The 22,683-nt window shown below is 47.3% G+C and overlaps 1 long non-coding RNA gene across 1 annotated transcript in view; it reads left to right on the plus strand.

Moving 5' to 3' along the window:
• LOC138639442 (uncharacterized) overlaps positions 1 to 21,970 on the plus strand; it is a 56,166-nt gene extending 34,196 nt beyond the window's left edge. Inside the window, exon 2 of the long non-coding RNA XR_011313031.1 lies at positions 19,960 to 21,970. This is a non-coding gene — a long non-coding RNA (uncharacterized lncRNA). The remainder of the gene's footprint in view (positions 1 to 19,959) is intronic.
• The last annotated feature ends 713 nt before the right edge of the window (positions 21,971 to 22,683 follow it).

A 22,683-nucleotide genomic window follows, 5' to 3' on the forward strand; every position in this document is an offset into this window, starting at 1 on the left:
GCCGGATTGTGCCGGATGGCCTTACGTTTCATCCGTCTTTTGCCGGATCCGGCGAAAATTGTTTGCCCGGCATCTGGAAAAAGTGTACCAATTTACGTTTTTTGTCTGCGGCGAAAAAACGGACAGCGTAGGCACCGTCCGGCTTTTGCTACAATAGAAGCCTATGGGCGCCGGATTCTGTTTTTTTTTTTAACTGAGTATGTTCCGATACAATTGGCCAGCCCCCAATTAGGAAACAGATATAAAGCCTGCCAGGTAGCCTTCACTCATCCAGGAGTCAGGATCATCAGGATCTATGGAAGCGCATGTAGCGCGAAACAGCTGTCATCCTCCAGACATCATGTTCTCCCTGTCCATGTCCATGTCCAAATAAAGACTTTTTACAGCATCGGGTTTAGTGAGTGCTAACCACTTTTTTTCTTTTGCTTTTGAATTATATATCTTGTTGGTTGAGCACCCATTATGCCCATGCATTGAGTAGGAGGTATAGGGGCTGGTACAGCATATTGTAGCACGCCGATAGGTGATCGCGAATGACAGCAGTGCGGGTATACTTTGTTTCTTCTTTTTTTGGACTTGATAGCCTTCACTCATCCATTTACCAGCCAGCCAGCAAGACACAGACCTGCCACCAGAGCTGAAACCTGCCACCAGAGCTGAAACCTGCCAAGAGAGTTGAAACGTGCCACCAGAGCTGAGCCTGCCGCCAGAGCTGAGCCTGCCGCCAGAGCTGAACCTGCCACCAGAGCTGAGCCTGCCACCAGAGCTGAAACTGCCACCAGAGCTGAAACCTGCCCAAGGCCTGTCAGCAGCCAGCCAGCCACAGCCTGCCAGCAGCCAGCCACAGTCTGCCAGCAGCCAGCCACAGCCTGCCAGCAGCCAGCCAACCACAGCCTACCAGCAGCCAGCCAACCACAGCCTACCAGCAGCCAGCCAGCCACAGTCTGCCAGCAGCCAGCCAGCCACAGCCTGCCAGCAGCCAGCCAACCACAGCCTACGAGAAGCCAGCCAGCCACAGCCTACCAGAAGCCAGCCAGCCGCAGCCTACCAGCAGCCAGCCAGCCACAGTCTGCCAGCAGCCAGCCAACCACAGCCTACCAGCAGCCAGCCAGCCACAGTCTGCCAGCAGCCAGCCAGACAGCAGCCAGCCACAGTCTGCCAGCAGCCAGCCACAGCCTGCCAGCAGCCAGCCAACTACAGCCTACCAGCAGCCAGCCACAGTCTGCCAGCAGCCAGCCACAGCCTGCCAGCAGCCATCCAACCACAGCCTGCCAGCAGCCAGCCAACCACAGCCTACCAGAAGCCAGCCAGCCACAGCCTACCAGCAGCTAGCCAGCCACAGTCTGCCAGCAGCCAGCGAACCACAGCCTACCAGCAGCCAGCCACAGTCTGACAGCAGCCAGCCAGACAGCAGGCAGCCACAGTCTGCCAGCAGCCAGCCACAGCCTGCCAGCAGCCAGCCAACCACAGCCTACCAGCAGCCAGCCAGCCACAGTCTGCCAGCAGCCAGCCAGCCACAGCCTGCCAGCAGCCAGCCAGCCACAGCCTGCCAGCAGCCAGCCAGTCTGCCAGCAGCCAGCCAGCCACAGCCTGCCAGCAGCCAGTCAGCCACAGCCTACCAGCAGCCAGCCACAGTCTGCCAGCAGCCAGCCAGCCACAGCGCCTGCCAACAGCCAGCCAGACAGCAGCTAGCCTACCAGCAGCCAGCTGTAGCCAGCCATGTCTTCTTCTGGGAGCCTTCCCCCGCGTCGTCAGCGCTGTGAGGTAAATAATTATTTTTTTCTTTTTGGTGATGTTCACGTATCTATATTATTAATATATAATTTTTCTATAACAGGAAGCTGCAGCATCAGAGGTGCTTCCAGAAGGAGAAGGATGGGCTGGAGAAATACCCAGAGCGGGCTCGCAATTGGTACGTTTCTTACATGCATCGCAGAACCACATCATCACAGATATCACAGTACACACAACATAAAAACAGATCATTACAGACATCACAGTACAGAGGTCCTCAAAGCGCCTCCCAGGGTCATCGGCATGAGCGTCAGGGCGCCATCAAGTAAGTACTTTTTTTTTCCACTTCATGTTGTTGTTTTGAGTTTAATGTCTTTGTTATTTGTCTTTTTTTACAGGCTTCACAGCGTGCTCCTGACTCGGACGGTGAGGAGGCCGGTCTAGATATCGACCTCCTCATCGATCTAATCCAAGAGCGGGAGCTGCTGTGTAATATGGGGGACCGCCGCCACGCTGATCAAGGTGTGACCCGTCGGCTATGGGAGGAAGTTTGCCACAAAGTTGTGGAATATTGGGAGGACCTTGATGTTCGGGCCCAGAATCAAGCGCGTAAGTATTCACAGTTCAGTTATATTGCTGGATGTAATGTGTTGTATACTAACCAATTTGTGCTTTCCACTTTACAGGCGAAAAAGTTGTCAAGCGGTGGCGGTCAATCAGGGATCGCTTCAACAAGGAGATGCAGGCTCCGAGTGGTTTGGGTGGACGCAGGAGCAAGTATGCTAGAGCCCTGTTCCTCCGGTGAGCAGAAGTTAAATATTACCAACCCCATTTAATAAAAAAATGTTTACATGTCTAACACATTTTTTGGGTTTCAGCCAGGGCCAAGCATTATCAATATATTAATTCCTTTTTTTTCTTTTTTCCACAGCACCGTCTGCAGCACTCGGGAGCCTGCAGAGTTGAACCCTTCTGAAGCAATCCCTCAGGAGTCTGCCACCGAGGGACACTTCGACAGACCCGACCCATCTGCACCTTCCCTGCATTCCCTCACATCTGGTCCCTCGGTCCCATCCACCAGCGCTGGAGCATCGTGGCAGACTTTGTTACATGAATCTGCTGGTGAGGATATAGCTTTTCCTTTACCCACCCCTCTGACACTGCTGCCACCTCTAGAACACCTGTGGGTTCTGAGCGGCAGCGCCACAGGGGTTAGGAAAAGAGCTATGCACCCGAGTTCTTGCATCTGAATGCATCCTTCCAGAACTGCATGAAACTTGTCTGAGCAAATAACTGCAGGATTTAATTTGATCAACAACAGTATTCTTGAGTTGCACACATGTCTGGATAGGATGCATTCAGATGCAAGTAATTCGCCAAATCACTCCTTTTTCCAGGCAGTACTCAAGCGCATAGACAAGCTAAATCCTGACCAGCAGATGCATGTAATGCAAGCCTGCCAGTTTGCCCTAGCGCATGTTACCTCCCAAGCCCCTCCACCCGCCACGGTAGTTCCTCCCACACCTGCACCCCCTCAAGCCACTGTCCATCCTCTCCCTCCTATACAATACCAGCATCCTGCCCCATACCAGTTCCCAACCACAGCATCTGTGCCTCCACTCCCTGCCCAACCTCTACTCCCTGCCCACTACCACAAGTCTCCTTCCACACCCATCATGCCCCAAACACAACCCTCTTCTCCACCCACCACCTCTTCTGCCTCCCAATCCTTCCACTCCACCCCTCAAGCCTTCCAAATTCCCAACACTACTCATGGTTTTACGTCCACACGTTCGCTTTCTTTCTCCACCCCTTCACCTTCTGTTTTTGCTCCAGATACATCACCACCACAATCCTCTCTCCACACTCCCATTGTCGAAGTGTCCCAATCTGACAGCCCCTCCAGTATTATCTCCACCCCACACTACCGAAATTTATAAAAATTTTGTACATTTGTAAATAAAACAATTTTTTTGTTTAAAAATTTTGTCTTTCATGTATTAAATTATAAGGTTAAATATTTTGGGTAAAACAAGGTACAAAACTTTGGGGAAAAAAAGGTACAATACTTTGGGTAAAACCCAACCAGGTACAATACTTAGGGTACAACATGGAAAAAAGTTTGGGTGAAACCCAACCAGATCGATTACTTTGCGTAAAACCCAACCAGGTCCAATACTTTGGGTTACAAGGGTAAAGACTAATTGTTCAAACTATATCATCCTGCCAGTGTACTCTTCCTAGAGGTGAAATAAATTATTGAGCAAATTTGTCCGTCATTCTGGAAACTGACACAGAACTTCTTAAAGTAATGTTATGATAATCATTCAAGGTGGTTTCTTCAAAGTATTCATCAATAGCAATCTGTTCCTTGCATATTACGAAATTGTGCAGGACCACACAAGCTTTCACCACCTCGTCAACAGTGTCGGCCTTCAGGTTGATAGCGTTCAACAGAACTTGCTATTTGGCTGTTAGAATCCCAAAAGCGCACTCCACCATTCTTCTTGCTCGTGTGAGGCAGTAACTAAAAACTCTCTTAGGCCTCTTTCACACTTCCGTTGTTTGGCATTCGTCGCAATCCGTTGTTTTGGGCAAAAAATGGATCCTGCAAATGTGCTCGCAGGATGCATTTTTTGCCTATAGACTTGTATTAGCGACGGATCGCGACAGATGGCCACACGTCGCATCCGTCGTGCGACGGATCCATCGTGTTTTGGCGGACCGTCGTCACATAAGAACGTTCAAGTGAACGTTTTTTTGTCCGTCGTGTCCGCCATTTTCTACCGCACTTGCGCTGCCGAAACTCCGCCCCTTCTTCCCCGGACTTCAGAATGGGCAGCCGATGCGTTGAAAAACTGCATCCGCTGCCCATGTCGTGCAGAAATTTCACAACGTGCGTCGGTACGTCGGCCCGACGCATAGCGACAGACCCTTACCAACGCAAGTGTGAAAGTAGCCTTAGGCTACTTAGGTGGAAAAGCATTACGGCAAAAACCTGATGTGTTAAAGCAGCCTTAAGAATGATGTAAGCTTCAAAATTGAGAATGCAGTCGCAAAATGGTGACTTAACTACTGGTCTATGACTTATATATAAGAAATGAGAATATAAGACCTAAGTTCAAGCTTTTAAAGCAGAACAGTTGTCTAAGGCTTCTTTTACACTTACCGGGTTTTTTGCGGCCCGTTATTGCGGGCCGTATTGCCGCAATTTCCTGGTCTGCTGCAATAACGGGCTGCAAAAAACTTCCTAATGCTATAGCAAAAGTATTGGGAAAAACATGGCGATCCGCAAAACTGGAAGTCACGGTGTACCGCAAAAACAACCTTCCGTTGTTTTTGCGGCCCCATTGATTTACAATGGGGGCCGTGTCTGTAAGCCGTGAAAAAGATTGAGCAGGCTCGATCTTTTTTCAAGGCCGTAAATACGGCCCTCACAGCCATGCACCGTACCGTGGAATTATTGCGACCTGTTTTTGCGGCCGCAAAAACGGGCCACAAAAGAACGGTATGTATAAAAGAAGCCTTATGCAGACACTGAACCAGCAGGCTTTGCAATTTTGCAGTACCAAAATTATGAATGTAGCTCTGTGACTGCTGTGCCAAATGTTTAGTCTTACAGTCTATTGCTACATCATATTTGTATGTACCCTGAACCAGCAAGGAGTTAAGGAAGATGTCAGCTTCAGAACCGAGCAAGCACTTAAAATAGTGACTGCAGTTCTGTCAAGTGAGTACACAATATATTATATATTTCAGTCAGTGAAATCTAGGATGTGGTATTTTAGCGTTCCCTTTATTTTTTTGTATATATATATATACAGTTAAACATGTTCCAGTGGAGAAACCCTCATTTCCCAGGAGCTAATCCAATATTTCAGCTCATTAGAGTATATTGCAGCTGCTTTGCTTTCCTACTTTGTAGACAAGGCTGCACTCTTTCAGCGTAGACAGAAACATCAGCACCATTTGTCTTGGTTTAAGTAAATGCCAATGGTGAATATAACGGGCTGAGTCTCTTGCACCCTCATTTGTACTTCAGAAAGGCGAGCTGTAAAATCACTTGCATCAGATAATTCTGCCCCTACGTCTAGAATATAACTAATCTAATACTGCCTTCTATGTACAAGAATATAACTACTATAACACTTCTCGTTATGTACAAGAATATAACTACTATAATACTGCCCCTATGTATAAGAATATAACTACTATAATACTGCTCCAATGTACAAGAATATAACTGCTATATTACTGCCTCCTATGTACAAGAATATAACTACTATAATACTGCTCTTATGTACAAGAATATAACTTCCATAATACTGCTCCAATGTACAAGAATATAACTGCTATATTACTGCTCCTATGTACAAGAATATAACTACTATAATACTGCTCTTATGTACAAGAATATAACTTCCATAATACTGCTCCAATGTACAAGAATATAACTGCTATATTACTGCTCCTATGTACAAGAATATAACTACTATAATATTGCTCCCTACGTACAAGAATATAACTGCTATATTACTGCTCCTATGTACAAGAATATAACTACTAGAATACTGCTCCTATGTACAAGAATATAACTACTATAATACTGCCCCTATGTACAAGAATATAACTACTGTAATACTTCCCCTATGTCTAGAACATAACTATTATAATACTGCCCCTATGTACAAGAATATAACTACTATAATACTGCCCCTATGTGCAAGAACATAACTATTATAATACTGCCCCTATGTACAAGAATATAACTACTATAATACTGCCCCTATGTACAAGAATATAACTACTATAATACTGCCCCCTATGTGCAAGAATATAACTACTATAATACTGCCCCTATGTATAAGAATATAACTACTATAATACTTCCCCTATGTCTAGAATATAACTATTATAATACTGCCCCTATGCAGGGGTGAACCTAGCCTCTCTGCTGCCTGAGGCGAACTGCAAAATGCGCCCCCCCCCCCCCCCCCTCATCATAAAATCAGTACAGATAAATCTGGTTTACTCTTTTCTAGCCTAACCTGACACACATGTAAAATACCGTATATACTCGAGTATAAGCCGACCCAAGTATAAGCCGAGACCCCTAATTTTGCCACAAAAAACTGGGAAAACCTGTTGACTCAAGTATAAGCCTAGGGTGGGAAATGCAGCAGCTACCTGTAAATGTCAAAAATAAAAATAGATAGCAATAAAAGTAAAATTAATTGAGATATCAGTAGGTTAAGTGTTTTTGAATATCCATGTTGAGTCAGGAGCCCCATGTAATGCTCCATACAGTTCATGATGGGCCCCATAAGATGCTCCATACAAAATACGCCCCATATAATGCTCCATACAGTTTATGATGGGCCCCATAAGATGCTCCATAGACACATTTGCCCCATATAATGCTGCACAAATGCTGATTATGGCCCCATAAGATGCTCCATACAGACATTTGCCCCATATAATGCTGCACAAATGCTGATTATGGCCCCATAAGATGCTCCATACAGATATTTGCCCCAAATGCTGTTGCTGCGATTCAAAAAAAAAATCACATACTCGCCTCTTGTCGCTCAGGCCCCCGGCACTTGGTATAGTCAACTATCCTCCGTTTCACCGCTGAGCGCCGCTGTGTCTTCCGCGTCCTCTGCAATGACTGTTCAGGCAGAGGGCGGCGTGCACACTAATCGCGTCATCGCGCCTTCTGACCTGAGCATCACTGCAGAGGACGCAGAATACGGAGCGGCGCTCAGCGGTGGAACGGAGGACAGGTGAATATAGCGCACTGCCCCCACCATACCCACCTGCACACGGCGCGGTCCCTGGACATACCTGGTTCTCCGGGAGCCGGCAGCTTCTTCCTGTATTAAGCGGTCACATGGTACCGCTCATTATAGTAATGAATATGCGGCTCCACCCCTATGGAAGTGGAGTGGGGTCCATATTCATTACTGTAATGAGCGGTACCACAAATACCACCACACCATGTCCAGTGTTATGATCTGGTGGCCTTGGAGTAGCATGAGACGTACTCTGGAGAAGGTGGTCCCTGTACTGACCGCAAACCCTGAACCTAGCAGTGCAACTAAAAGTAGCCGTGGGGGGTACCTAACACTCCCTAGATTCCTCGGCACAGCCTAAGATCTAACTACCCCTAAAGACAGAAACAGGAAACCTATCTTGCCTCAGAGAAAATCCCCAAAGGATAGATAGCCCCCCACAAATATTGACTGTGAGAGGAGAGGGAAATAACATACGCAGATATGAAATCAGATTTTAGCATAGGAGGCCATACTAGCTAAAAAGAAAGGATAGAACAGAGTACTATGCGGTCAGTATAAAAACACTAGAAAATATCCACCGCAGAAAATACGGATCACCACAACTGACTAAAGACATGGGGGGTATATCTGCATCTCCAGAGAAATAGCTAGGCTGCAAAAAATCCTTCACAGACCAAGCTGGACAAGACAAAAACATGAAAATGCACAGAACTATAAGGTCCACTGCAGGTGGACAGAAAAAACAAAGCCAGGACTTATCTTACTGCAGGTGGACAGAAAAAACAAAGCCAGGACTTATCTTACTGCAGGTGGACAGAAAAAAAAAAAACAAGGACTTATCTTTGTAGAAAAACACAGCAAACTGGAGAGACCAGCAGGGAAGTGAATCCTTCAAGAACAATGGACAACTGGCACTGACTAAAGGATCCAGCAAAGCTATATACCCCAGTCAGTTTTGCAATTAGTAGATACACCTGTCCACTCCTGCAGTCCAGGCACAACTGCATTACCCTCTACAACTACCGAAGGGAGCCCAAAAGCTGAATTCACAACAGTACCCCCCCCCCCCTTGAGGAGGGGTCACCGAACCCTCACCAAAGCCCCCAGGCCGATCAGGATGAGCCCGATGAAAGGCACGAACCAAATCAACAGCATGGACATCAGAGGCAAAAACCCAAGAATTATCCTCCTGGCCATAACCCTTCCACTTGACAAGGTACTGAAGCTTCCGCCTCGAAAAACGGGAATCCAAAATCTTCTCAACAACATATTCCAACTCCCCATCGACCAATACAGGGGCTGGAGGATCAACAGAGGGAACAACGGGCTCCACATATTTCCGCAACAAAGATCTATGGAAGACATTATGAATAGCAAAAGAGGCCGAAAGCGCCAGGCGAAAGGACACCGGATTAATAATCTCAGAAATCCTATAAGGACCAATAAATCGAGGCTTAAACTTAGGGGAAGAGACCTTCATAGGAACATGACGGGAAGACAACCAAACCAGATCACCAACCCGAAGCCGGGAACCAACACACCGACGACGGTTAGCAAAACGCTGAGCCTCCTCCTGAGACAGCACCAAATTGTCCACCACATAAACCCAAATCTGCTGCAACCTGTCAACCACAGAATCCACACCAGGAAGGTCAGAAGGCTCAACCTGCCCAGAAGAAAAACGAGGATGAAAACCAAAATTACAAAAAAATGTCTCAAAATCTTTCCACCCTTCTTCTGAGATGCAATTAACTCATTGTTGACCAGTTGTACTGTTATGATCTGGTGGCCTTGGAGCAGCATGAGACGTACTCTGGAGAAGGTGGTCCCTGTACTGACCGCAAACCCTGAACCTAGCAGTGCAACTAAAAGTAGCCGTGGGGGGTACCTAACACTCCCTAGACCCCTCGGCACAGCCTAAGATCTAACCAGCCCTAAAGACAGAAACAGGAAACCTATCTTGCCTCAGAGAAAATCCCCAAAGGATAGATAGCCCCCCACAAATATTGACTGTGAGAGGAGAGGGAAATAACATACGCAGATATGAAATCAGATTTTAGCATAGGAGGCCATACTAGCTAAAAAGAAAGGATAGAACAGAGTACTATGCGGTCAGTATAAAAACACTAGAAAATATCCACCGCAGAAAATACGGATCACCACAACTGACTAAAGACATGGGGGGTATATCTGCATCTCCAGAGAAATAGCTAGGCTGCAAAAATCCTTCACAGACCAAGCTGGACAAGACAAAAACATGAAAATGCACAGAACTATAAGGTCCACTGCAGGTGGACAGAAAAAACAAAGCCAGGACTTATCTTACTGCAGGTGGACAGAAAAAACAAAGCCAGGACTTATCTTTGTAGAAAAACACAGCAAACTGGAGAGACCAGCAGGGAAGTGAATCCTTCAAGAACAATGGACAACTGGCACTGACTAAAGGATCCAGCAAAGCTATCTACCCCAGTCAGTTTTGCAATTAGTAGATACACCTGTCCACTCCTGCAGTCCAGGCACAACTGCATTACCCTCTACAACCACCGGAGGGAGCCCAAAAGCTGAATTCACAACAGTCCAGACACCATATTACCAAACCTCAGTGACCGAATAACACCACATACAAGGAACAAATACCACCACACCATGACCAGCCCACATATTACCACCACATGGTGACAGAATAATACCGCATACAAGGGATAACTACCACCACACTATGACCAGACCACATATTACCACCACATAGTGACCAAATAATACCACACCATGACCAGACCACATATTACCACCACATGGTGACCAAATAATAGCACGTACAAGGAACAAATATTGCCACACCATGGCTGGACAACATATTACCACCACTTAGTGACTGAATACTACAATACTGATCATTAACAAAAAAAAACACAATACTAATATCACCTTAAGTGCCATTATACACAGGAGATCTGTGCTTAGTATGCAGTGTCTGTAATACAGGTAATACAGTGATCACCGGTGACATTATACACAGGAGCTCTGTATACAGTGTCAGTGTACAGGTAATACAATGATCACCAGTGACATACACAGGAGCTCTGTATATAGTGTCAGTGTACAGGTAATACAGTGATCACCGGTGACATTATACACCGGAGCTCTGTATATAATGTATAGGTAATACAGTGATCACTGGTGACATTATTCACTGGACCACTGTATACAGTATGCAGTGTATAGTGTGTGTGTGTGTGTACATGTAATACACTAACTCACCCGTGACGTCTCTAGGTGAAGTCCTTCATCTTCGCTTTTAATCTTCATCCAGCACAGACCGCCATCACGTCTTCCAGCCAGGGCTCATCTCTGCAGGAAATAATAAAGTTCTCCAGAGCACCACATCCAGAACACATTACTTAATTTTATCCCAAATTCTAAACTACACCAGATGAAGAAAAAAAGCGACAGTGTTGCTCTGCACATTAACAGGACCGCCCCCCATTTAAAACAGTATCCTCAAAAAAATAAAATAAATACATCACTGCAGTAATAATATCCCTTAATTAGCATATAAATCAGGAATTGAACAATCCACAAAATAGATTATATGTGTAGAAAGGTGAATATTAAAATGTTTCCTTTATTAGAAAAGAAAGAACAGGAAAAAAAAAGAGGGGAAAGAAAGAACAGAGAGAGAGAAAGAAAGAGGGGAAATAAAGAAAGAAAAGAGAGAAAGAAAGAAAACAGAGAGAGAGAGCAAGAAAGAAAGAAAGAGGGGAAAGAAACAACAGAGAGAGAGAAAAGAAAAAGGAGAGAAAGAACAGAGTGAGAAAGAAAGAGAAAGAACAAAGAGAAAAAAAAGAGAACAGAGATAGAAAGAACAGAGATAGAAAGAACAGAAAGAAATAAAGAAAGAACAGAGATAGAAAGGTAGAACAGAGAGAAAGAAAGAACAGAGAAAGAAAGAAAGAACAGAGAAAGAAAGATTAGAGAGGGAAAAAAGAACAGAGAGAGATAGAGAAACAGAGAGAAAGAAAGAAAGATTCTATGAAGATACTACAGCAGCCCGGCTCCCTTTGTAATGCCCATCTGAGCCTCCCGTTACAGGACATATCATGATCCGCTCACATGGCCGGCATCCCCGATTCCAAGGTGATCCCGCTGTCCGCTCTGTCGGAGAAGGACACGGTGATGGATCTGAAGCATTCCCTGAAGTGACTCCATGGTTCCGTCACAATCTCCTCACGAAATTACCTCATTTGCGGTCATATTCCAGCACGTCACTTCCGGTGAAACGTTACAAGCGAGTTTTAAAGTGCTCCTTGGGGCTCCGCCATGTACTGTGTCCGCGGGAAAAGTAAGCTCCCGGCCGGTACAGCGGGGCAGACTCTCAAAATCGGGATTGTCCCACTGGATCCAGGATGGTTGGGAGGTATGAAATTTCTCCCCAACATTCACCGACTTTGCACACGCACGGCTCCGCACACCTCATACACACACGGTTTCGCTTTGTATGCCTCGTACACACACAGCTCTGCTCCATACACTTCGTGCATACACGGCTCCACTCAGTACACATGCGGCTCTGCTCGGTACGCCTTGTACACATGCGGCCACACTACGTACACCTCATACACACATGGCTCCACTCCGTAAACCTTGTACACATGCGGCTCTGCTCCATACACCTCATACTCATGCAGCTCCGCACCGTACACCCCATACACAGCAGGGCTTTGCTCCTCTCTGTACACACATGGCTCAGCTCTGTACACTTCGTACACACAGGGCTCCATTTCATATACCCCATAAAGACGTGGCTCCGCTACGTACAACCCGCACACCAAGTACACACACGGCTCCGCTCCATACACCTTGTACACACACGGCTCCCCTCCGTACACCTCATACTTCTGCGGCTCCATGCCGCACACCTCGTACACACACGGCTCTGCTCCGCTCAGTACACATACACGGGTCAGCTTCATACTTTGTACTCACAGGGCTCCATTTTGTACATCCCGTACACACGCGGCTCCGCTCCGTACACCCCGTACACATGCAGCTCCGCTCCGCACACCTCGTACACATGCGACTCAGCTCCGCACACCTCGTTCACACGCGGCTCAGGTCCGCACACCCTGTACACACGCGACTCAGCTCCGCACACCCCGAACACACGCGGCTCAGCTCCGCACACCCCATGCACACGTGGCTCAGCTCCGCACACGCGTATCGGCTCCGCACACCCCGTACACACACGGCTCCTCTCCGTACACCTCGTACACGTGGCTCCGCTCCGTACACCTCATACACATGCGGCTCCGCTCCGTACATCTCGTACACGAGCGGCTCCGCTTCGTACACCTCGTACACATGCGGCTCCGCTCTGTACACCTCGCACACACGCGGCTCAGCTCCGCACATCTCGTACACACGCGGCTCCGCTCCGTACCCCTTGTACACACGCGGCTCCGCTCCGTACACCTCATACACACATGGCTCCGCTACATCCACACTATAAACCCCTCCTGACCTCACACATAAGCTTACCCTCTTCCAGCACCATGACAAACAGCACAGCAGTCCTGCATACACTGAGGCCACTGATCATGTGACCTCTGACTCCTCCTATCCGGAGATGTCATCACAGGTCCTGTGCACACAGAACAGCCATCTATGAGCAGCCCCAGCAGATGCAGGAGAGGAGTGACTTCAGGTTGAGGACCTGTGATGATGTCACGATCACATGACCGGCCACATGAGCCGGGGAGGGCTGGATGAGGGGATTCAGCCATTCGGGACGGTTGGGAGCCTTGAATACAGTAGTAACTAAACCTGCGTCTACGACGCAAATTCATTTACTACACCGGCAGAATCTGACCCCCCTCTTCCTTGAAGGCAGTGCCACCTGAGGCAAAGAACTCAACTTGCCACATGGTAGCGCCGCCCCTGCCCCTATGTACAAGAATACAGTATTCTTCTATGTACTATAATACTTCCCCTATGTCTAGATTCTAATTATTATAATACTGCCCCCTATGTACAAGAATATAACTATTATAATACTGCTCCTATGTACAAGCATATAACTACTATAATACTGCCCCTATGTACAAGAATATAACTGCTATAATACTTCCCCTATGTACAAGCATATAACTACTATAATACTGCTCCTATGTACAAGAATATAACTACTATAATACTGCTCCCTATGTACAAGAATATAACTACTATAATACTGCCCCAACGTACAAGAATATAACTACTATAATACTGCTCCTATGTACAAGAATATAACTACTATAATACTGCTCCTAGATAGAAGAATATAACTGTAATACTGCTCCTATATACAAGTATATAACTTCTCTAATACTACTCCTATGTACAAGAATATAACTGCTATAATACTTCCCCTATGTCTAGAATATAACTATTATAATACTGCCCCTATGTACAAGAATATAACTACTATAATACTACTCCTATGTACAAGAATATAACTGCTATAATACTGCCCTTATGTAAAAGGATATAACTACTATAATACTGCCCCTAGGTAGAAGAATATAACTATAGTACTGTCCACTATGTACAAGTATATAACTACTATAAAACTACACCTATGTACAAGAATATAACTGCTATAATACTGCCCCTATGTACAAGGAATAATACTGCTCCTATGTACAAGAATATAATACTATAATACTGCCCCTATGTACAAGAATATAACTACTATAATGCTGCCCCTATGTACAAGAATATAACTACTATAATACTGCTCCTGTACAAGAATATAAATACTACTAGATGGTGGCCCAATTCTAACGCATCGGGTATTCTAGAATATGCATGTCCACGCAGTATATTGCACGGCCCACGTAGTGTATTGCCCAGGCCACGTAGTATATTGCCCAGTGACGTAGTATATTGCCCAGCCACGTAGTATATTGCCCAGTCACGTAGTATATTGCCCAGTCACGTAGTATATTGCCCAGTCATGTAGTATATTGCCCAGTTACGTAGTATGTTGCCCAGTGACGTAGTATATTTCCCAGCCACGTAGTATATTGCCCAGCCACGTAGTATACAGCACAGAGCCACGTAGTATACAACACAGACACGTAGTATACTGCCCAGTCACGTAGTATATTGGTCAGTCACGTAGTATATTGCCCAGCTATGTAGTATATTGCCCAGCCAGGTATGTAACAGGTTAAAAAATAAAAAAGAAACATATACTCACCTTCCGAGGACCCCTTGTAGTTCTGTCGCCTGTGTGCGGTGCACGCGGCAGCTTCCGGTCCCAGGGTTGGTATGAGCGCAGGACCTGTGATGTTGTCGCGGTCACATGACCGTGACGTAATGGCAGGTCCTTCTTGCATATCATCCTTAGCACCGGAACCTGTCGCTTGCACTGCCGAGGACATGGCGACACGTCAGAGGGTGAGAATAACGTTTTTATTATTATTTGTAACCAGGGCCGCCATCAGGGCATGACGGCCGTGACTGGCGTATGGGGCCCGGTGGGCAGAGGGGGCCCGCATCGGGCCCTGTCTCATCTGCTCACCGGGACCCTACCGGCAGCCGCAGGCTAACCGGGCCCTTAGCGCTGACGCTGCAGCTGTTTAAAGCTATTGACGTGCGGGCGCGGGCCCGCACGTCAATAGTTAACAGCCGCCAGCCAATCTGAGGCTGGCAGCTGACGTCAGCCGCAGCGTGCGTGCATGTCGCCGGCGTCTGACGTCATTATCAGTTGCCGGCGAGTGCACGCTGCAGCTGCGTGGAGACTTCGCCCGCCGCAGGAGCATGGCCAGGTAAGAAGAACTTCTTTTTTTTTTTTTTTTCTTGAGAGCGGCGATCCGGGGGGCCCAGGGAAGAACACTGGACACAGAGGCAAAAGCTGGACAGAGATGGGGCAGAGTGCTGGACAGAGATGGGGCAGAGTGCTGGACAGAGATGGGGCAGAGTGCTGGACAGAGATGAGGCAGAGTGCTGGACAGAGATGGGGCAGAGTGCTGGACAGAGATGGGACAGAGTGCTGGACAGAGATGGAGCAGAGTGCTGGACACAGGGGAAAAGTGCTGGACAGAGATGGGGCAGAGTGCTGGACAGAGATGGGACAGAGTGCTGGACAGAGATGGGGCAGAGTGCTGGACAGAGATGGGGCAGAGTGCTGGACACAGGGGCAAAGTGCTGGACAGAGATGGGGCAGAGTGCTGGACAGAGATGAGGCAGAGTGCTGGACAGAGATGGGGCAGAGTGCTGGACAGAGATGGGGCAGAGTGCTGGACAGAGATGGAGCAGAGTGCTGGACAGAGATGGGGCAGAGTGCTGGACAGAGATGGGACAGAGTGCTGGACAGAGATGGGGCAGAGTGCTGGACACAGGGGAAAAGTGCTGGACAGAGATGGGGCAGAGTGCTGGACAGAGATGGGACAGAGTGCTGGACAGAGATGGGGCAGAGTGCTGGACAGAGATGGGGCAGAGTGCTGGACACAGGGGCAAAGTGCTGGACAGAGATGGGGCAGAGTGCTGGACAGAGATGGGGCAGAGTGCTGGACACAGGGGCAAAGTGCTGGACAGAGATGGGGCAGAGTGCTGGACAGAGATGGGGCAGAGTGCTGGACACAGGGGCAAAGTGCTGGACAGAGATGGGGCAGAGTGCTGGACAGAGATGGGGCAGAGTGCTGGACAGAGATGGGGCAGAGTGCTGGACAGAGATGGGGCAGAGTGCTGGACAGAGATGGGGCAGAGTGCTGGACAGAGATGGGGCAGAGTGCTGGACAGAGATGGGGCAGAGTGCTGGACAGAGATGGGGCAGAGTGCTGGACACGGGAAAAGTGCTGGACAGAGATGGGGCAGAGTGCTGGACAGAGATGGGACAGAGTGCTGGACAGAGATGGGGCAGAGTGCTGGACAGAGATGGGGCAGAGTGCTGGACAGAGATGGGGCAGAGTGCTGGACAGAGATGGGACAGAGTGCTGGACAGAGATGGGGCAGAGTGCTGGACACAGGGGAAAAGTGCTGGACAGAGATGGGGCAGAGTGCTGGACAGAGATGGGACAGAGTGCTGGACAGAGATGGGGCAGAGTGCTGGACAGAGATGGGGCAGAGTGCTGGACACAGGGGCAAAGTGCTGGACAGAGATGGGGCAGAGTGCTGGACAGAGATGGGGCAGAGTGCTGGACACAGGGGCAAAGTGCTGGACAGAGATGGGGCAGAGTGCTGGACAGAGATGGGGCAGAGTGCTGGACAGAGATGGGGCAGAGTGCTGGACAGAGATGGGGCAGAGTGCTGGACAGAGATGGGGCAGAGTGCTGGACAGAGATGGGGCAGAGTGCTGGACACAGGGGCAAAGTGCTGGACAGAGATGGGGCAGAGTGCTGGACAGAGATGGGGCAGAGTGCTGGACAGAGATGGGGCAGAGTGCTGGACAGAGATGGGGCAGAGTGCTGGACAGAGATGGGGCAGAGTGCTGGACAGAGATGGGGCAGAGTGCTGGACAGAGATGGGGCAGAGTGCTGGACAGAGATGGGGCAGAGTGCTGGACAGAGATGGGACAGAGTGCTGGACAGAGATGGGGCAGAGTGCTGGACACAGGGGAAAAGTGCTGGACAGAGATGGGGCAGAGTGCTGGACAGAGATGGGACAGAGTGCTGGACAGAGATGGGGCAGAGTGCTGGACAGAGATGGGGCAGAGTGCTGGACACAGGGGCAAAGTGCTGGACAGAGATGGGGCAGAGTGCTGGACAGAGATGGGGCAGAGTGCTGGACACAGGGGCAAAGTGCTGGACAGAGATGGGGCAGAGTGCTGGACAGAGATGAGGCAGAGTGCTGGACAGAGATGGGGCAGAGTGCTGGACAGAGATGGGGCAGAGTGCTGGACAGAGATGGGGCAGAGTGCTGGACAGAGATGGGGCAGAGTGCTGGACAGAGATGGGACAGAGTGCTGGACAGAGATGGGGCAGAGTGCTGGACACAGGGGAAAAGTGCTGGACAGAGATGGGGCAGAGTGCTGGACAGAGATGGGACAGAGTGCTGGACAGAGATGGGGCAGAGTGCTGGACAGAGATGGGGCAGAGTGCTGGACACAGGGGCAAAGTGCTGGACAGAGATGGGGCAGAGTGCTGGACAGAGATGGGGCAGAGTGCTGGACACAGGGGCAAAGTGCTGGACAGAGATGGGGCAGAGTGCTGGACAGAGATGGGGCAGAGTGCTGGACAGAGATGGGGCAGAGTGCTGGACAGAGATGGGGCAGAGTGCTGGACTTAGATGGGGCAGAGAGCTGGACAGAGATGGGGCAGAGTGCTGGACAGAGATGGGGCAGAGTGCTGGACAGAGATGGGGCAGAGTGCTGGACAGAGATGGGGCAGAGTGCTGGACAGAGATGGGGCAGAATGCTGGACAGAGATGGAGAGGGGTGCTGGACAGAGATGGGGCAGGATTGGACAAACATGGGGCAGAGTGCTGGACACAGATGGGGCAGGATTGGAAACAGATGGGGCAGGATTGGAAACAGATGGGGCAGAATGGAGACAGATGGGGCAGGATTGGAAACAGATGGGGCAGGATTGGAAACAGATGGGGCAGAGTGCTGGACACAGATGGGGCAGGATTGGAAACAGATGGGGCAGGATTGGAAACAGATGGGGCAGAATGGAGACAGATGGGGCAGGATTGGAAACAGATGGGGCAGGATTGGAAACAGATGGGGCAGAGTGCTGGACACAGATGGGGCAGGATTGGAAACAGATGGGGCAGAATGGAGACAGATGGGGCAGGATTGGAGACAGATGGGGCAGGATGGATACGATGGAGACAGATGGGGCAGAATGGAGACAGATGGGGCAGGATTGGAAACAGATGGGGCAGGATGGATATGATGGAGACAGATGGGGCAGGATGGGGAGATTATATGGGGCAGAATGGATACTCATGAGGGCAGGATGGGAGAACATATGGCTGGAGCCTGGAATGAGACACACGGGGGCTAGGATGGCGAATATTACCATAGGGGCTAATTAAGGGATATTATTATTGCAGTGATGCATTTATTTTATTTTTTGAGTATACTGTTTTAAATGGGGGGCGGTCCTCTTACTGTGTAGAGTGATACTATGTCGCCTTCTTCATGTGGTGTAATGTAGAAGTTGGGAAAATTAAGTAATGTGTTCTACAAGCGGAACTCGAGATAACTGTGTTATTTCCTGCAGAGACGAGTCCTGCCTGGATGAAGTGATGGCGGTCTGTGCTGGATGAAAGATGAAGGACTTCACCTAGAGACGTCACTGGTGAGTCAGTGTTACCTATACACTGACACTATACACTGTATACTATATACAGAGGTCCTGTGTACAATGTCACCAGTGATCACTGTATTACCTCTACACAGACACTGCATACTAATTACAGATCTCCTGTGTATAATGGCACTGATGGTGATAGTATTGTGGGTTTTTTTTTTATTACTGATCAGTATTGTAGTATTCAGTCATTGGTGGTATTATGTGGTCTGGTCATGATGTAGCGGTATTTGTTCCTTGTATTTTATATTATTCGATCACTGTGGTGGTAATATGTCATCTGGTCATAGTGTTGTGGTATTTGTTCCTTGTATGTAGTATTATAGGTCATTTTAAAAATTGAAAAATAAATAAAAATATACCTAAATTGTATTGCATATTTTAACAAATATTTAATAGGTTACAGCAGAGTAGGGCCTGGCCAAAAGTGTCTACCGTGTTATGGTGGCGGCTTAAAAAATCTTTTGGCCAAAACAAAAGCTGCTGTTATATGTGTGATCTGGTGATGGGAACTGTCAATGTGTGATAGGTGAAAAGTGGAGATTTTCCAAGAGAGAGCGGTGGGACTGTGGACAGTTCGAGGGGTGGAGCCTGGAGGCGGGGCTGGGGTGGAGCCTGGGCGGAGTCTCAAGGGGGCCCCGAAAATTTTGCCAGTATGGGGCCCCAAAATTTCTAATGGCAGCCCTGTTTGTAACATTAGATCTTTTTACTATTGATGCTGCATACGCAGCATCAATAGTAAAAAGTTGGTCACACAGGGTTAATAGCTGCGTAACCGGAGTGCGTTACACCGCGCTCCGGTAACGCTGGCATTAACCCTGTGTGAGGGCCGACTGGATGACTGGAGGGGAGTATGGAGCGGGCACTGATTGCGGGGAGGAAAGAGCGGCCATATTGCCGCCGGACTGTGGCCGTCGCTGATTGGTCGTGACAATGGTCGTGGGCGTTTTGCCACAACCAATCAGCGACTTGGATTCCATGACAGACAGAGGCCGCGACCAATGAATATCCGGGACAGACGGAAAGACGGAAGTGACCCTTAGACAATTATATAGTAGATGATATTACCCTATGTACAAGAATATAAATACTATGATATTGCTCTATATGTTTTTTTGTTTTCCTAGGTTTGAAGCCGGAAGACAATCGATGCCACAATGCTATTAACAATGGCCGGTGAGATTCTAAGCACTACAATGTCAACGTCAGGAGCTGCCCTCCCGGTATCTTCTCTAACCCTAGAACAAAAAGCTGCCTTCGTCCTTGTGTTCCTGCTCTTCATCTTCTTGGGGCTCCTCATCATACGTTGCTTTAGGATCCTCCTCGATCCTTACCGCAGTATGCCCTCGTCCACATGGACGGATTACATGGAAAAAGACACCTTTGACTACCGTTGGGCCTGATAAGGTTACTATGGCCCCTGTCAAAGGATAAAGAAAAAAAAATGTGATTGCGTCCCCAACAACATTCACTGGTGGCCTTCGAGAAATCAGCTTAGGGGTTGGGATGGGGATTCATGTTTTTTATTTCTCAAAGCCGAATTGTGTGGGATGTTTACATCAACTGTGAAGCTTTGTGACCAACAAGCACTTAAGTGGCACAAAGCTGACATAGATTTGCCAATACAAAAAAAAATGAAGCCTCGTTAACGCACTTTTTGTGCAAGCCTACGCCGGAATGTTCAGTGACTGTCGTCGCTACTTTGTGAGTTCTGTGTTGATGTTGTAAGGTGAGCGTCGAAAAAATAAAAAAGAGCAGATTCATTTTTATGTAGATGTAAGGTTAGAAACGTTCTGGGCTTCAGTCTTATGCTTTGAATTGTACTTTAGAGGTATTCCAGGGGCTTTTTAAAATATTTTTTTTTAGTTTTGAAAAACTAAATCGAATTATAAAATGGAAATAGAACAGACAGTTATTGGACCAGAAATTGATCTATCGATATTAAAAATGAAGACGATCCATAATTATGTTGACGTAAGGTTAGAAATGTTCTCTAATTTTTGAAAACACCAAAATGCCTCAAAAAATATTTCAAAAATTTTTGTAAAAAAACTATAGGATAAAAAAAAACTAAAACCGCTATTGGAACAGACACTGACCTAGAAATACTATGTTTACGAATTTGGAAGTTGTGGTGTTCTTATTCTTGACTATGCGAATGATTATCGGCACACCAAGTGCATCGAAATGCTAAACCAAAATCTCACCGCATATCTACAACAGCATCATCACCAATGCAAGACCAGCCAAAAACCTGGACACAGTTTTGGCAACACAATTCAAAGGGGTTGTTTCTCGAACCTTCCATGATCTTGTGACGGTGACTTTTTTCCAAAAAAGAAAAAAATAGAGCATATTGTTAGATTCCAAGTTTGCCTTTTTTTTTTGACAAGTTGGGCATTTTTGAACAAATTTTTCTTCTATTATTTTTTTTTTAAAGAATCCTACAAAAAAAACAAACCAAAAACGCTGTTATATGATGGTTACATTTACAATGTCTAATTTAGGGGACCAGTACCCTCAACTGACAGTTTTCAGTAAATATATGTCCTTCAAAATGCCAAATCAAAAGCATCTTTTCTTCAAACAATGCATTGTGCTGCTCCTCTTCTAACACTCCTAGAGATATATAAATAAATGAACAATTAGGTGATTCCTTTTTTCCCATTGTCCAAGGAGTGGGTTTCTACACTGTCTGACATTGATTGGCTATGTATCAGTTTGTGACCGGATGCGCTCCAGCGGAATGGTGTGAAACTCGAAGGAAAACATGCGATTCCTATATAGACATCAGGAGAGCTGACTGTTCCTCTTTAAGCGCTGGGTGGAAATTTAAAGCGGGACCAGTCACTGCCAGGAATGATCCTTTTCGTGCCAAAGACGCAAGTTTGTCTGAGAAAAGAAAAAAAAAATGTCTACTGTTTCCATGGAAACTTGACATCCCGATTCAAAAGTGTTCTACCTTGTGATAACAGAGGAAGATAAGGCCTCGGGCGGCGCACTTCAGAATGTAATAGTATATACATGAAGGAAGATAAATACCAGCTCCCAAAAGTATCTGCTGAATCGTTCATGTGCTCCAGCATTATTTGTGTGTGTGTGCGCAACGTGAAGTATCCAATAAAAATGGAGATGCTTTTTCAGTGTCTTGGGGTCACTTTGGTTTACATACACTACTAGTCATAGATCCGTAAAAAGCCACCTACAGTCTGCTATGGGTCTGTACTGTACCTATAAAGTAGCATAAATAGCAGCTAGTTCCAAGAGAGGGCACTGTATTATACAGTTTTATAGACCTCAGACTCCCTCCATTTACTATGAAAAGATACAAACTGACTAAAAAGGATCAGGAGTTTAGGACTAGGACTACTTATTATGGGGAGAAACTAGTAAAATGCAGCTGTTGATGGATCTTGCATTTTTATGAGAGCTCAACAGACTTACGCATGGGATATTGAACAACACTAGTTATACAGGTGTAAGTAAAAGGAGCTGACCTGAGTTATACTAAGGTCCATCAACAGTGAACAGTTTACTTATAGATGGTTTACCTGTTACAAATTTGTGGTAATGTTTCCATTTTTCACAAACCACTTCTTTCACAGTCCCATGGTAGGTAAAACTTTTAGGACTCATTGAGTCTGAACATCACAAAGTGTTGGCCAGGCTAGACAACACCACGCGTTGGACTGGAGCACCTTAGGCCCACCAGAGAAAATCATTATTGGGACCCACTATGTAGCTACATAGAAATAGATACAAGACCACAAAGTGTGCAGTAAAACGCGCTAATATCAGGGAATACTATAAGGTAGTACACGTCTTAATTATGTAGCAGGGGTTGGGGTAGC

This window comes from Ranitomeya imitator, chromosome 1 (assembly GCF_032444005.1).
Source record: "Ranitomeya imitator isolate aRanImi1 chromosome 1, aRanImi1.pri, whole genome shotgun sequence".
In the NCBI taxonomy this organism is placed as follows: domain Eukaryota; kingdom Metazoa; phylum Chordata; class Amphibia; order Anura; family Dendrobatidae; genus Ranitomeya; species Ranitomeya imitator.